This window comes from Ambystoma mexicanum, chromosome 1q, assembly GCF_040938575.1.
Source record: "Ambystoma mexicanum isolate Mex_15411 chromosome 1q, UKY_AmexF1_1, whole genome shotgun sequence".
Classification (NCBI taxonomy): domain Eukaryota; kingdom Metazoa; phylum Chordata; class Amphibia; order Caudata; family Ambystomatidae; genus Ambystoma; species Ambystoma mexicanum.
The window spans coordinates 630768235-630783385 of NC_090922.1; positions in this window are offsets into that span (position 1 = coordinate 630768235).

The window sequence follows — 15151 nt, forward strand, 5'->3', positions numbered from 1 at the left end:
GATCGTATATTCCCGAATATACTTGTTCATACATTAATTTATTAATTATAACTCTCTTAAAATGATCACATTACATAAAATTCATAGTTAAACACATAATATATAAAACATCAAAAGACTGTACTTCACAAAACACATACAAATCCCGAATATGGGTTGATTCTGCTGGTCTGTAAATTGACTTCCACGACAACGCCAAATTTATGGTATTGATAAAAGCGACTTCCAAATGGTTTAGAGAAGGTCGCGCCAAAAACTTCATCTGAAGTTCGATCCTTTAATTAGATCGGTGCTTTAGGATAAGAATTAGCCTCCATCTTGAAGGATGTTGATTAAATGGACGGAAGAAACTTCCAGTATGACTGGTTAAAGGCATCAACGGTCAGCAGGATAGGTAGATAAGGCAGCAAACGAGTAGGGGTCTTGGCCCTGGCCTCTGAACGTCTCTGGACAGGCTCAGGACAGGAAGACTTGTTGGGAGGCCTTAGTGGGAGGGTCGACCCTCCCATCCTGCTGACCGTTTATCAATACCATAAATTTGGCGTTGTCGTGGAAGTTATTACCACAATTGATAAGGGAGTCAATTTTAGAAATTCTATGGCTGCAAGAAAGTGGTAGGAGGAATCATCATCACCTTTGAGAGAAAAAAACACATATCACTTTACCCCTGATGAATGTCCCACATTAATCTGTGTTTCTAGGACAGAAACTTGTACAAATTGGGTTACTGAGCAAGGACCAATAAAACCTAGTTAAAAGAGAAATTTCTCCAGTGTGGAGTTCCACACGGAGTCAATTTACAGACCAGCAGAATCAACCCATATTCGGGATTTGTATGTGTTTTGTGAAGTACAGTCTTTTGATGTTTTATATATTATGTGTTTAACTATGAATTTTATGTAATGTGATCATTTTAAGAGAGTTATAATTAATAAATTAATGTATGAACAAGTATATTCGGGAATATACGATCCCTGGCGTTTGTCACCTCTGTGGTATATTGTACGGTGTTTACACCCTTTTTTTGTTATATATACTATTAGGTTTATCCATGTGGTAAAGAGTGTAATTTGATCCATTAAAACATGTTTTTTGCCGTTTGAGAAAAACATCAGAAGAGAGGACCCATGACCGATCCTCAGGACCGTAACCCACCCAGTCCACTAAATACTGTAAACGTCCCCTAAACAGACGGAAACCCAGAATGGCACTAACCTCAAACTCATCAGGGGAAACCACAGAGACGGGAGCAGGAGGGGAGACAAGGCGGGTAGGGCCAGGGCACGGCTTGAGTAAGGTGTGGAACACCGGGTGTAACCGCCAAGAGGAAGGGATGTCCAGGCGATAAACGACTGGATTCAGGACTTTAGACATGAAAGCCACCAAGAGAAGCCATGGGAGTGGAGAAGAGTAGAGAGGTCAGAGACAAGACACAAACAATTGCGAGGTCTGGGGGGATAGCAACCGAAGCCCCAGGCTGAATAGGCTGTCCACTTAACAGCAGCAGGGGGGTGGGATCACGAGACAAGGGTTAAGACCCGGTGGGGTTACACAGGGAATGTCAGCCTAAAGGTCGGCTCCGGGAGATGGGGGTTGGGGTGACGGATCTTGGAAACAGGGGAGAGCAGAGGAATGGCTCTCCCCACACAGTTATTCTCTGGGATGGGAACGAGATCCAGCAACCTAGGACGACGGTACGGCTTGGGGAAGTCGAGCCGAGTCCAGCTGGAGGGGGCAATGTTACGGCCTGGGGAAGTTGAGCCGAGTCCAGCCGGAGGGGGATCGTTTCGACATGGTTACTCTCAGGACGTAACGGGGTATGGGTAGGGATCCAAATACTAAAACGCAATGTTAGAGGACTAAACACACCGACTAAAGAGACAGAAATTGGAGAACCTCCTCCAGGATACCAAGCCCGACATTGTGACGCTCCAGGGGACCGATATCCGTAAGCAAGACAGATACAGAATGAAGTTGAGGATAACCCCAGGTTCTGCAGGCCAACGACAAGAGCAAAGCTTGAGGGGTCCTCATAGCGTTTAGACACCTACCTGACGTTGAAATAATAGGCACAAAAGCCGACAAGGAAGGTAGATTCCTCTTCGTCCAGCTACAATGGGGGGTGGCCTCTCACAATCGCCACAGTGTACGCCCCCAACTCAAGGCAGGACGAATACTTGCAGGGGGTTTTGGAGAAGCTAAACCAGTTAACAAAGAGCCAGCCAATACTGATGGGATTTTAACTTGGCGTGGTGCCCATCCACGGACAGAAGCGCAGACAGGACACCCACATCTAAAGGCCCATCTAGTAAACTACAGGCTAGCATAACAGAATGGCATTAGCAGATACATGTTATGAACTAAAAGGGGACACCAAGGGGTATACTTACTCCTCACATGTGCACCGAACATTCTTAAGGATTGATTACATATTGGTTTCGGAGACAATGCTTTGCCAAGTACGGATCATAGAAAGGGAAACCATAGCCCTGCCCGACCACACTCCCCTGCAGCTACAAATCCAAGGGGAGGGAGGGACCTCTGGAAGTGGCGGTTCCCTTGACATCTGCTGAGAGATGCAGTAATTTGCGACGAGATACACAAGTCCATCCTCAACTTGTTTGGGGAAAATAAGACCCCAGAGGTGCGGGAACATGTAGTATGGGACGCCTTTAAGGCAACCATGTGTGCGGGTCGGGTGGACAGGTTGGTCACGCGGGCGCCGGCGGCTGGGCCTTCTCAGCCATGCCACAGGGTGGGTGGGAGGGAGAGGCCAGGCACAACTTGAACCGGTAAGGGGGTTTGCCAGCACGCTGCCACTGGTATGGCGACAGAGGGGGTCAGCAGCCAACGTGCATTCCGAACTGCTGGAGAAACGTGCTTGGTGGAGGAGGGGCCGCGTCGTTGCTTGCGAGGGGATCCCATCTGATCTGACCACTGGGGAGTTGCCGGGCTGCTCAGCCTTCGCTCTAGAGCTGCCCACACGAGGGGGCCCTCCCCGAGGGAAGCACACCCTTGACACGGTCCCAAGGCAGGTGGAAGCAAATTGCTTTAAACAGCCGAGGCTGGCCAAGCAGTCCAACCCTAGACAGACCAAGTGCACCAAATCGATCCCATTGAGTGCTCGGAAGAGCACCCCCAGCAGGCCAGTCTCTGCTGGGGCATTGCGTGGGGCACGCCCCCCAGCCGGCCCGGGTTTTCACCATAGAGCCTGGGTTGGGCAGCGAGAACCAAGAGGAGCGCAGACAGGTCCCTCTCACCCAGTCTATAGTAATCCGGAGGAAGGAGACTAAGTTTTGTCATCTGTGCACCCAGAGTGACAAGAGTGGGACCTCTCGGAAAAAGCGTTGGGCTCCTTATAGACCCATCTGGAGAAACATTTTAAACTGACGCCCATCAGAACTTCCAGAGCAGCCAAGCCGCCTGGTCCTTGCAGATATTCCTCTGGCCAATAACCAGATGGCAGGGCTCGGAGAGCGGCCATCTGGTAGGTCAAAGCATTCCAATGGGCCTGGATGGGGAGGGCCTTTGGCCCCCCACCTGACAAAGGACAGGGCACCGGCAGGTGCCCAAAGGCATGGGCCAGCACCAATCGTCATCCTCGAGCTCTGGTAAGGCCACCTTAGAGTCCCCCCCCCCCTCCACGTAAGAGATTTTTGATCCACCCTGGAGCCTATCCCTCTGGGGAGGGACAGTCGCCCCACATGTGAGACAGGTACCCAAGGCCATCCTGGAACTTTAGCAGGGCCCATTTAGAGCTTCTCCTTCCAGGGGTCCCCGCAACTGCTGCAAGGCTTGGGGACTCCATCCACACGCACAAGGCTGGCACCCAAGGCCAGTGGGGGCAGCAGCCCCAGCCACCCTGGAGCTCTGGCCCGGGCCACCTTAGAGCTTCTCCCGCCACATTAGAGCTTTACCCTCCAGAGAGGGACAGGGCTCCCCATGATCACCAACAGGCTTGTGGACAGTCAACCCAGATGTGAGACAGGCACCCAAGGCCAGGACACCCCCACCGCCAGCCACCCTGGAGCTTTAGAAGGGCCCCTTTAGAGCTTTTCCCTGTGGGGAGAGATGCGACTACCACTGGGTCTGGGGGCTTTCGCCCTGGAGCTCTGGCCTGAGCTGCTCCTACAACATTAGAGCCTTTCCCTCCAGGACTAACTCACAAACACTGTGGAACACAGGGCCGGCCACTGCGAGCGCATTTACCCCCACGTGGAGGAAAGGGACCCACTCAGGGTGCCCCTTGACACACGCACCTCGTCTTGGACCTGACCACAGTTGGTTGATACTTGCCAGAGGACCGGTAGCAACCCACGAACGCCATTGAACTAAAGTCGTAATTGCGCCACAGCCGCCCTGGAGGCCGCAAGGTGGCACTTCCATGCCAACCGTAGAAAAATGCAGGAGTCAGCCGTGGCAACCACAACTCGGGCCATCTGGGCCTACTTCCCGGGCCAGATGGCCCGGCGGCCGTACTTGCCCCCACCGCCCAGAGGCACAGGCTTAAGGTACCACCCCCCGTGCTCTGGGGTGGGTGCTTAAGCTGCTGCCTCTCTTCCCCGCCCTGGGCTTAAGGCACCACCCCAGCGCACTCGGGCCGGGGAGACACTTCCACACCGACTATTAAGCTTACGGAACCCGACCGGAGACAAATGCAGGAGTCAGCCGCAACTCGGGCCATCTGGTCCACCAGCCACAACTTGGACCATCTGGGCATACTACCAGGCTAGGTGGCCCAGTGGCCAGCCGAGCCTGCCTCAACCCCACTGTCCAGGGGCACAGGCTTTAGGTACAACCCCTGCGCCCTGGGGTGGCTGCACCCTCTCTTCCTCTGCCCTGTCCGGGGGCTTAAGGCACCACCTCGAAGGCCCGGGCCCAAGGCCATCTGGTCTGTCAGGCTGACCAGGAAAGGTGAGGAGTGCTCCCGCCTAGCCCGCACACCCCGCGGGTGCGCCCCTAGGGTGGGTGGTATTTTCCTGTGCGCCCCTCAGGCCGCAGGAGGAAGGATGGAGAACCTTGGCGGCGTTGCCGCCTTGCAACAAAAGCTTGGCTCAGAGGATGACTTCCAATAGATCGCAGCGAGGTAGCTGCTCTGCTACTTACGAAACCCTGACCCAGAATCAGGTTGTCTATGAATGATTTAGCACCAGATTCCCCACACACATGCGGTGCACTACGGGTGACAGAGGTGGCCCCCTTCTGTCCACACTCAAGTCCTGAGGCAAGCGACTCTACACACTGGCCCCGAGGCCGGCTATCCTAAGCTAACCGATGCTCGACAGCGCTGCAGTATCACGGTCTGGGATTTTGGGGGGGATTTCGGACGTAGAGGCGTTCAGTCATAATCCCACAGATGGTAGCTTCACCCCATTGGCTCCTCAGCCAAGAATGCACACCAAATGTCTGAACTGCAGTTCCTCTTTTACTGAACAGGATTACTATTGCAACAACACATCATCAGTAGGGTAAAACTAACCTGTCTCACGACGGTCTAAATCCACCTCACGTTCCCTATTAGTGGGTGAACAATCCGATGCTTGGTGAATTCTGTTTCACAATGATAGGAAGAGTCAACATCGAAGGATCAAAAAGCGGCGTCGCTATGAAGGCTTGGCCGCCGCAAGCCAGTTATCCTTGTGGTAACTTTTCCGATACCTCCTGCTTGAAACCCAAAAAGTCAGCAGGATCGTGAAGCCCCGCTTTCACGGTCTGTATTCATACTGAAAAATCGAGATCAAGCTAGATTTTGCCCTTCTGCTCCGCGGGAGGTTTCTGTCCTCCTTGAGTTCGCCTTAGGACACCTGTGTTATCCTTTGACAGGGTGTACCACCCCAGTCAAACTCCCCACCTGCCACTGTCCCCAGAGCGGGTGGTGCCCGGCAGGTTGAGGGTGCTTGGAGCCAGAAGCAAGGGCCCCACGGGGCTCGCCCCCCGCCACACCGGGTAAGCGGAAAAACAATAAGAGTAGTGGTATTTCACCAGCGGCCCGAGGGCCTCCCACTTATCCTACCTTTCATGTCTCTTCACAGTGCCAGACTAGAGTCAAACTCAACCGGGTCTTCTTTCCCCGGCGACTCTGCCAAGCTTGTTACCTTGGCTGTGGTTTCGCTAGATAGTAGGTAGGGACAGTGGGAATCTCATTCATCCATTCATGCACATCACTAATTAGTTGACGGGGCATGTGGCTACCTTAAAGGTCATAGTTACCCCAGCCGTTTACCCACGCTTCATTGAATTTCTTCACTTTGACATTCAGAGCACTTGGCAGAAATCACATTGCGTCAACACCCTCCACGGGCCTTCGCAATGCTTTGTTTTAATTAAACAGTCAGATTCCCCTGGTCCGCACCAGTTCCAAGTCAGCTGCCAGGTGCCGGCCGAGGCAGAATGCCGGCCCTGAACCCCCAGAGGGGGAACGAGATTGGCGAACACTGCAGCTGGGGTGATCCCCAGGAAGGGCCCGGCTCGCATCCAGAGGCAGAGCCGCCCCAGGGACCGGGGGGGGCGAAGACGCCTCATCCAGCCATGGTGCGCACCCAGCCCTGCTTCGTGCCCCAGCCCGACCGACCCAGCCCTTAGAGCCAATCCTTATCCCGAAGTTACAGATATAACTTGCTGACTTCCCGTACCGACATTGTTCTGACATGCCAGAGGTTGTCCGCCTTGGAGACATGCTGCGGATATGGGTACGGCCTGGCGCGAGATTTACAAAATCGCACCCAGATTTTCAAGGACCAGCGAGAGCTCACTGGACGCTGCCAGAACAGCGACGCTTTCCAAAGCTCGGGCCCCTTTCTCAGGGCAAACCCATTCCAGGGTGCCCTGCCCTTCACAAAGAAAAGAAAAGAACTCTCTGTGCGGCTCCTGCCGGCTTCTCTGGGATCATTTGCGTTACCGCACTGGACGCCCAAGGGCGCCCGTCCCTGCCACTCTGGGTTCGGGGATCTGAACCCGACTTCCTGTTGATCGGCTGAGGGCAATGGAGACCATAGCCCATTCCTTTCGAATGGCACTCACCCATCTCTTAGGACTGACGGACCCATGTTCAACTTCTGTTCACATGGAACCCTTCTCCACTTCATCCTTCAAAGTTCTCGTTTTAATATTTGCTACTACAACCAAGATCTGCACCTGCGGCGGCTCCATCCGGGCCCTCGCCCCGGGCTTCTGTGCGTACCGCAGCAGCCCTCCTACTCGCCTTACTTAGCCCCCGCGGCTCTCAGCGCCGGCCTGGTATGGGCCTGATGCTCCAGCGCCATCCATTTTCAGGGCTAGTTGATTCAACAGGTGAGTTGTTACACACTCCTTAGCGGATTCTGACTACCATGGCCACCATCCTGCTGTCTATATCAACCAACACCGTTTCTGGGGACTGATGAGCATCTGCATCATGCGCCTTAACCCCGGGTGCGGTTCATCCCGCAGCGCCTGTTCTGCTTACCAAAAGTTGCCCACTGAGCACTTTCATACAATACCCGGCTCCACGCCAGCAAGCCAGGCTTCATACCCATTTAAAGTTTGAGAGTAGGTTGAGATAATTTTGGCCCAAAGACCTCTAATCATTCGCTTTGCTAGATAAAACTGGGGTTTCTGTGCGCCAGCTATCCCGAGGGAAACTTCGGAGAGAACCAGCTACTATATCATTTCGATTAGTCTTTTGCCCCTATACCCAGGTTGGATGACCGATTTACACATCTGGACCGCTACGGACCTCCACCAAACCGAGTCACCATCTTTCGGGTCCTATCACACACGCTCATGCATAGTCTCTCTGACAGAGCGGGCGAGACGGGTTGGTGGAGGGCCCACCGCGACAGGATGCCACTGCATTCGCCGAGCACCGGCCCTCAACATCATTACATCACAGGGTTTGATTCATCCCTCTGACTCAGGCAGGCGTTATACTCCTTAGTCAGTGTTTCCAGACAAGTCGGGTGGTTAACTGACATCACCTCAGTCCCTGGCGCCCTTTGTGGGCCTCCCCGCCCGAAAGCATGACGTGGTTGGGGCGTATTGAGGGCAGTCCACCACAGTCACATCGGGAGCCACGTCTCCCGTGGCCACTTTAGCGACCCCCAAGAGGGGCCAGGACAGTTGCCGGATAAGGGCCCGGTGGCAGTCTATCTCCCTCAGCCCCGTGGACACAGCAAAACTGCTGTCGGGGGGCTGTAACACTCTGCTGGAGCAGAGAGCCACCTGCCTGTCACAATGCCTGCCCCCGGAAAGCCAGACCAGGTCCAGCAACCCCGGAAGCAGGCATCATGCCACTTGAAGCATGCCCAAAAACCCCAGTTAGGGGCTATTTGGCTACAGTCCTGGCGCCTATGGCGCCAGGCTCATAAGAATAAAGTCAGTCCTGGCGCCATGGGCGCCAGGCTCATTACAGAAAACTTACCTGATGCAGACCATGCTGCATACCTACTTGATGCAGACCATGCTGGCCGAAGCCACAAGCCAAATGAGGCTTAGAGGGACTATTTTACCTCAGGGACTCCTTTCCTCTCGGGTGGGGCTGTGGAAGAATACTTACCTGGAACTTCTTCCAAGGCTATTTAAGCCACACCCGGACAGCCACACGTGCTTCGCGTTATTCTGCGTGCTGCAGCGTAACGCTCACCGTGTCTTCAGCAGCTCCAGTCTTCAGCCACGCCCGCTTCAGCCCTGGAACACCTGGAACAAGAAAAGTAGAAGGAGAAGAGATCAGAACAAAACCCTTACCTGAATCCTTGATCCAGCACATCGTCGATCTGGAAGAGAGAAGCCTTCACAGTGCCTCGCAGCGCCGCGCTGAACTCACCATCCGGGGCTGCATTCCTTTACTCCATCGCGAACCCAGCATCTCCAGGCCATTCTTCAACACCTGGGGGAGACAAGAACAAATAGGTGAGCAAGGGCAATACAAACCACCCCAAAAGACTTACCTGATTACCACAGGGGGGTACTCACCTCATCTCGGGTCGGCGCAGTCAATCCTGCATCACCGCCGCACCCCAGCCCCTAAGGGGAAAACAAGGACAATACAACCTACCCCCAAAGACTTACCTGATTACCACAGGGGGGTACTCACCTCATCTCGGGTCGGCGCAGTCAATTCTGCATCACCGCCGCACCCCGGCCCCTAAGGGGAAAACAAGGACAATACAACCTAACCCCAAAGACTTACCTGATTTACCACAGGGGGGTACTCACCTCATTTCGGGTCGGCGCAGTTAATTCTGCATCATCGCTGTACCCCGGCCCCAAAGGGGAGAACCACAATAGACTTACCAGGATCTTACCAATTGCCACTTGGAACTCCTCTTGTGGTTTAAATCTGAAACCTGCAAGGAATCTGGCAGAGTGAAGATCAGACTTTTGAACTCTTACGAACGATTGGACTTTAGAGTCAATACTGGAACTCGCCAATTCCTCCACGCCAGTGAAGTAACTGGTCGTCTACGCGCCCCTGCGCTCGACGCAGGATGGAGAGCTCATCTTTCCAAATCATCAGGTGAGATTAAGAGTGGACTTCAGGAGTGTTCTGTGGGCAGACAAGGGGAGTGGGAAGGCGGGTTAACGCTCAGATTATGGGAGGTTAATTTCCCTTCTCCATTGCAGAAAGATATTCGTACGAGTCCAACAAACGAAGCTAAGTGGGTCTGTCCAGTCTGTCATCTCGGCTCTACGTGTTACTCTGGTGGAAGCAACAGCGGGCCAGTTCAGATCGACGCCCCCGTGGGAATCAGGTGAGCGTAACAGAACGCAAAGCCTACCCACAAATACCCACCTGGGTGTCATGGAGACCTCGGAAACTGATCAGTTGGCCCAATTATTAGGGGAACTAAGGGCCGAAGTGCATTCCGCCCGCCAGGAAACCAATGCCCTCAGGAGGGAATTGATAGTATCAAAAGAACGAACAGATGATTTGGCCAGACAGCTATTACAAAGCCAGGCTGGACAAACACCTCTACCTGGACTCGGGGCCAGCCCAGCTCCGGTGCCACCGAGTAACCCGGTACAGATAAACCTTCCTGGAGCCGTTCCCTTGGCTCCGCCTGAACGCTTTGCCGGAGACCCAAAAAGGTTTGCTATATTCATGAATCAATGTCGCTTACACTTTTTATGTAGACCTGGAGCTTTCCCAAACGATCAAGCCAAGGTAGCTTTTGTACTGTCATATCTCAGCGGCAGTGCAGCGGACTGGTCCATTCCGCTATTAAATCAGGATGACCCGATTCTTCGAGATTTCCAAGGTTTTCGAACAAGCATGGAAAGACTGTTCGGCCGACATTCCCAAGGACAGGCTTTGGATAACGAACTTTTATCCTTACGGCAAGGTAATCAGGATCTTTTATCTTACATTGCAACTTTCAATAGATTAGTTGTGGAAACCGAATGGCCTGAAGCCAAGCGAATTACATTATTCCATCGAGGGCTTCGGGGAGAACTCAAGGATGTTTTAGCCCAAGTCGTGAACCCGCCTCTAGACTGTGCTGAATATATAGATTTTGTGGTCCAGTTAGATCACAGACTTCAAACCAGAAAGGCTGATCGAACCAAGTTTGAAAACAGGGTCTTGGTTAAAACCTACGTAAGCTCTAAGGGGGTAGATGCCTCAGAACCCATGCAAATCGGGGGGGTTAGAGGACCCTTAACCCAAAAGGAAAGAGAAAGAAGACGGCAACAGCAATTATGTCTATATTGCTGGGCTACTGGTCATTTCCTTCGGAACTGCCCTGTAAAATCACCCAAGAAAACTATAGGAGCGGAAGACGAAAACCACTTGAAACCTGACTCGGGAAACGACCACGCCTGGCAAGCATAGAGGTCAGCTTGCCGAGCTTAAAGAAGGACACTCTGACCTCGCATTTCACCATACCCATGGTCCTTATAGATCCAGAGCAGCCATCACGCATGCACGCGGTAAAGGCGTACGTAGATAGTGGAGCCATAGGAAACTATTTGGACTGCGGATTGGCCTCCAGGATGAATCTATCTCTCACCCGAAAGACCACTGCCGATGTTGTCACCACTGTTGATGGAACTGAAATTGCCTCTGGTCCCGTAACTTATTCCACTGCAGAGATGACATTGCTGGGTCAGGATGGACACCGAGAGGTTATGGTGTTTGATTTAATCAAGGCTCCACAGTTTCAACTGATACTGGGAATCCCTTGGTTGGAAAAACACAATCCCTGTATTGATTGGCGAGAGAAGAGACTAACCTTCCCAGAATGTGCTAACACCTGTTACCCAAAGAGAACTTTAAATTCAGTACTGGCCCCAATAATCCCAGCTGCCATACAATTACCTGCTGAATATCAAGACTTTCAGGATGTCTTTCAAAAGGAGCAGACAAACACCTTACCACCGCACAGATCGTATGATTGTCAAATAGATCTCATACCAGGAGCACAACCACCTTGCAGCAGAATGTATGCCCTCAAGGAACCTGAAAATCTCCACTTGCGCCAGTACCTAGACCAGTATCTTGCTAATGGCTTCATCCGCCCGTCCAAGTCCCCTGCATCTTCCGCTTTGTTCTTCGTGCCTAAAAAGGAAGGCGACCTTAGAACATGCATTGACTACCGCGCGCTGAATCAGATAACTATCAAGAATCGATACCCATTGCCTTTGATCCCTGAACTACTAGACCAGGTAAAAAACGCTTGCATATACACAAAACTAGACTTTCTGGGGGCATATCATCTGGTACGCGTCAAAGAGGGTGACGAATGGAAGACTGCTTTTCGCACCAAGTACGGATTATTTGAGTACCAGGTGATGCCTTTCGGACTGTGTAACGCACCAGCGGCCTTCCAGTTCTTCATGAACGATGTCTTCCGAGAGCTCATCGATGTTTGTGTAGTCGTTTACATCGACGATATCTTAGTATACTCCCTATCAGAATCCGATCATGTAAAGCACGTCCGAGCAGTCCTAGAGAAGTTACGCCAGTATAAGTTATATGCTAAACTGGAAAAGTGCATCTTTCACACTACGGAAGTAGAGTTCCTTGGATTTATTCTGACCCCGAAAGAAATCCAGATGGATACACGTAAGGTGGACGCAATTCTTAATTGGCCTTCGCCAAGCTCAGTCAAAGGAGTTCAAAGCATGCTCGGCTTTGCCAATTTCTACCGCAGGTTCATCCCGGACTTCTCACACATTGTACATCCCATTACAACACTATTGCGAAAGAATAAACGCTTTGCATGGACAGAAGAAGTCGAGAAAGCCTTCCAAGAGTTCAAAAAGAAATTCACGTCCGCTCCTGTATTAAGACACCCGCGCCCAGAGCTTCCCTACATAGTGGAAACAGATGCATCCAGTTCAGCTATGGGAGCAGTGCTCTCCCAAAAGGATCCCGAAACTAACCGGCTGCACCCAGTGGCGTTTTGGTCAAGAAAGTTTTCGGCTCCCGAATTAAATTATGCCATAACCGACAAGGAGCTGTTGGCCATCAAGTCCGCCTTCAAGGCTTGGCGGCACTATCTGCTGGGCGCCAGACATACCATTACGGTCATCACTGATCACCGCAACTTACGATACCTAAAGGTAGCCAAGGCCCAATCTTCACGCCAACTCCGTTGGGCATTGTTCTTCGCCGAGTTTGATTTTGTAATAACCTATCGACCAGGTTGTAAAAATGGAAAAGCTGACGCCCTGTCCCGAATTGGAAAGGGAGAAACAGAAAGAGCTTTAGAACCTGTACCCATAATTCCCGAACAGAGGATCCTTTGTCTGACCTCCATACACTCTCTGGAGGACATTCAAGAAAGGGTCCATCAACTCTTTGATTCCGATGCCTTACAGGGCTGGGCAAGGAAAGGTCCAGGGTATTCTGTCACCAACAATCTACCTTATTACCAAGGTCGGCTATTTCTGCCACTAGAGGAACTACAGAAACTTGTCATTTCTCATTACCACGACACCTTGATGGAAGGGCATCCTGGCATTGCAAAAACTGAAGCCAAAATCAAGAAACAGTTTTGGTGGCCCACTTGGCGAAAAGATGTCAAGTTGTTTGTCATGTCTTGTGGCATTTGCGCTCAAAATAAAGGGGAAAAGAAAAAACCTGCTGGATTATTACAACCATTAGATATACCACCTACTCCTTGGCATACCTTGTCATTAGACTTTATCACGGATTTACCCCCGTGCAACGGTTATAACACCATTCTAGTTATTGTAGATCTTTTTTCTAAAATGGCCCATTTCATTCCTTTAAAAGAAATACCTTCAGCTTCAATCCTGGCCAAGGAGTTCCTTGAAAATGTTGTCTGCCTACATGGCTTTCCTTCCGTGTTAATTTCGGACCGGGGAAGTCAATTTATTTCACATTTTAGGAGGAAGTGCTGCCAGCTGGCACAAATTGATGTTAGGCTTTCAACCAGCCACCATCCCCAGACCGACAGTCAAACAGAGAGAACCAACGAGACTCTTGAGCAATACCTACGTTGTATGCTACATCAATCTGAGGGGGATTGGAAAGACATTCTTTGGATCGCCGAGTATGCATACAATAATTCTGTACACTCAGGAACTAAACAAAGCCCTTTTTTTTACCATATATGGTCACCATCCTCGAACCTCAGATTTAGATTCTCCCCAGCATTTAGAGATGCCCGCGGTGGACCATCTCCATGCTGTTATTACACAAGCCTTTAAAGAGGCGACTGCACATTTACAAAAGGCTAAGGATAAATACAAGAAGGATGCTGATCAACACAGGAGTGAAGCACCGCAATACCAAGTAGGGGACCAAGTATGGTTAGCCACCAAGTACTTACCACTCAAGGGAACACGGACTTTTAACCCCAGGTATTTGGGACCTTATTCTATTAAGGCTATAATTAACCCAGTGGCCGTCAAGTTGGACCTGCCTGGTCATATTCGTGTTCATCCTGTTTTTCACGTGTCTCTTTTGAAGCCTGTGCAACCAGGAACTAGGCTAACCACCCCACCTGAACCTATCCTCATAGACGGAGAACCCGAATTCGAAGTCAAGAATATCTTGGACTCTAAAAGGGTGAGATCAAAACTCTTCTATCTCATTGATTGGAAAGGTTATGGTCCACAAGAAAGATCTTGGGAGCCTAGTGACCATGTGCATGCACCTCAATTAATGAAAAGGTTCCACCAAGAATTTCCAGACAAACCTAGGCCGAGAGGGAGAACAGCTTTAGGAGGGGCCTTGAGGGGGAGTGCTGTCACAATGCCTGCCCCCGGAAAGCCAGACCAGGCCCAGCAACCCCAGAAGCAGGTATCATGCCACTTGAAGCATGCCTAAAAACCCCAGTTAGGGGCTATTTGGCTACAGTCCTGGCGCCTATGGCGCCGGGCTCATAAGAATAAAGTCAGTCCTGGCGCCATGGGCGCCAGGCTCATTACAGAAAACTTACCTGATGCAGACCACGCTGCATACCTACCTGATGCAGACCATGCTGCACGAAGCCACAAGCCAAATGAGGCTTAGAGGGACACCTCAGGGACTCCCTTCCTCTCGGGTGGGGCTGTGGAAGAATACTTACCTGGAACTTCTTCCAAGGCTATTTAAGCCACACCCGGACAGCCACACGTGCTTCGCGTTATTCTGCGTGCTGCAGCGTAACGCTCACCGTGTCTTCAGCAGCTCCAGTCTTCAGCCACGCCCGCTTCAGCCCTGAAACACCTGGAACAAGAAAAGGAGAAGGAGAAGAGATCAGAACAAAACCCTTACCTGAATCCTTGATCCAGCACATCGTCGATCTGGAAGAGAGAAGCCTTCACAGTGCCTCGCAGCGCCGCGCTGAACTCACCATCCGGGGCTGCATTCCTTTACTCCATCGCAAACCCAGCATCTCCAGGCCATTCTTCAACACCTGGGGGAGACAAGAACAAATAGGTGAGCAAGGGCAATACAAACCACCCCCAAAGACTTACCTGATTACCACAGGGGGGTACTCACCTCATCTCGGTTCGGCGCAGTCAATCCTGCATCACCGCCGCACCCCGGCCCCTAAGGGGAAAACAAGGACAATACAACCTACCCCAAAAGACTTACCTGATTACCACAGCGGGGTACTCACCTCATCTCGGGTCGGCGCAGTCAATTCTGCATCACCGCCGCACCCCGGCCCCTAAGGGGAAAACAAGGACAATACAACCTAACCCCAAAGACTTACCT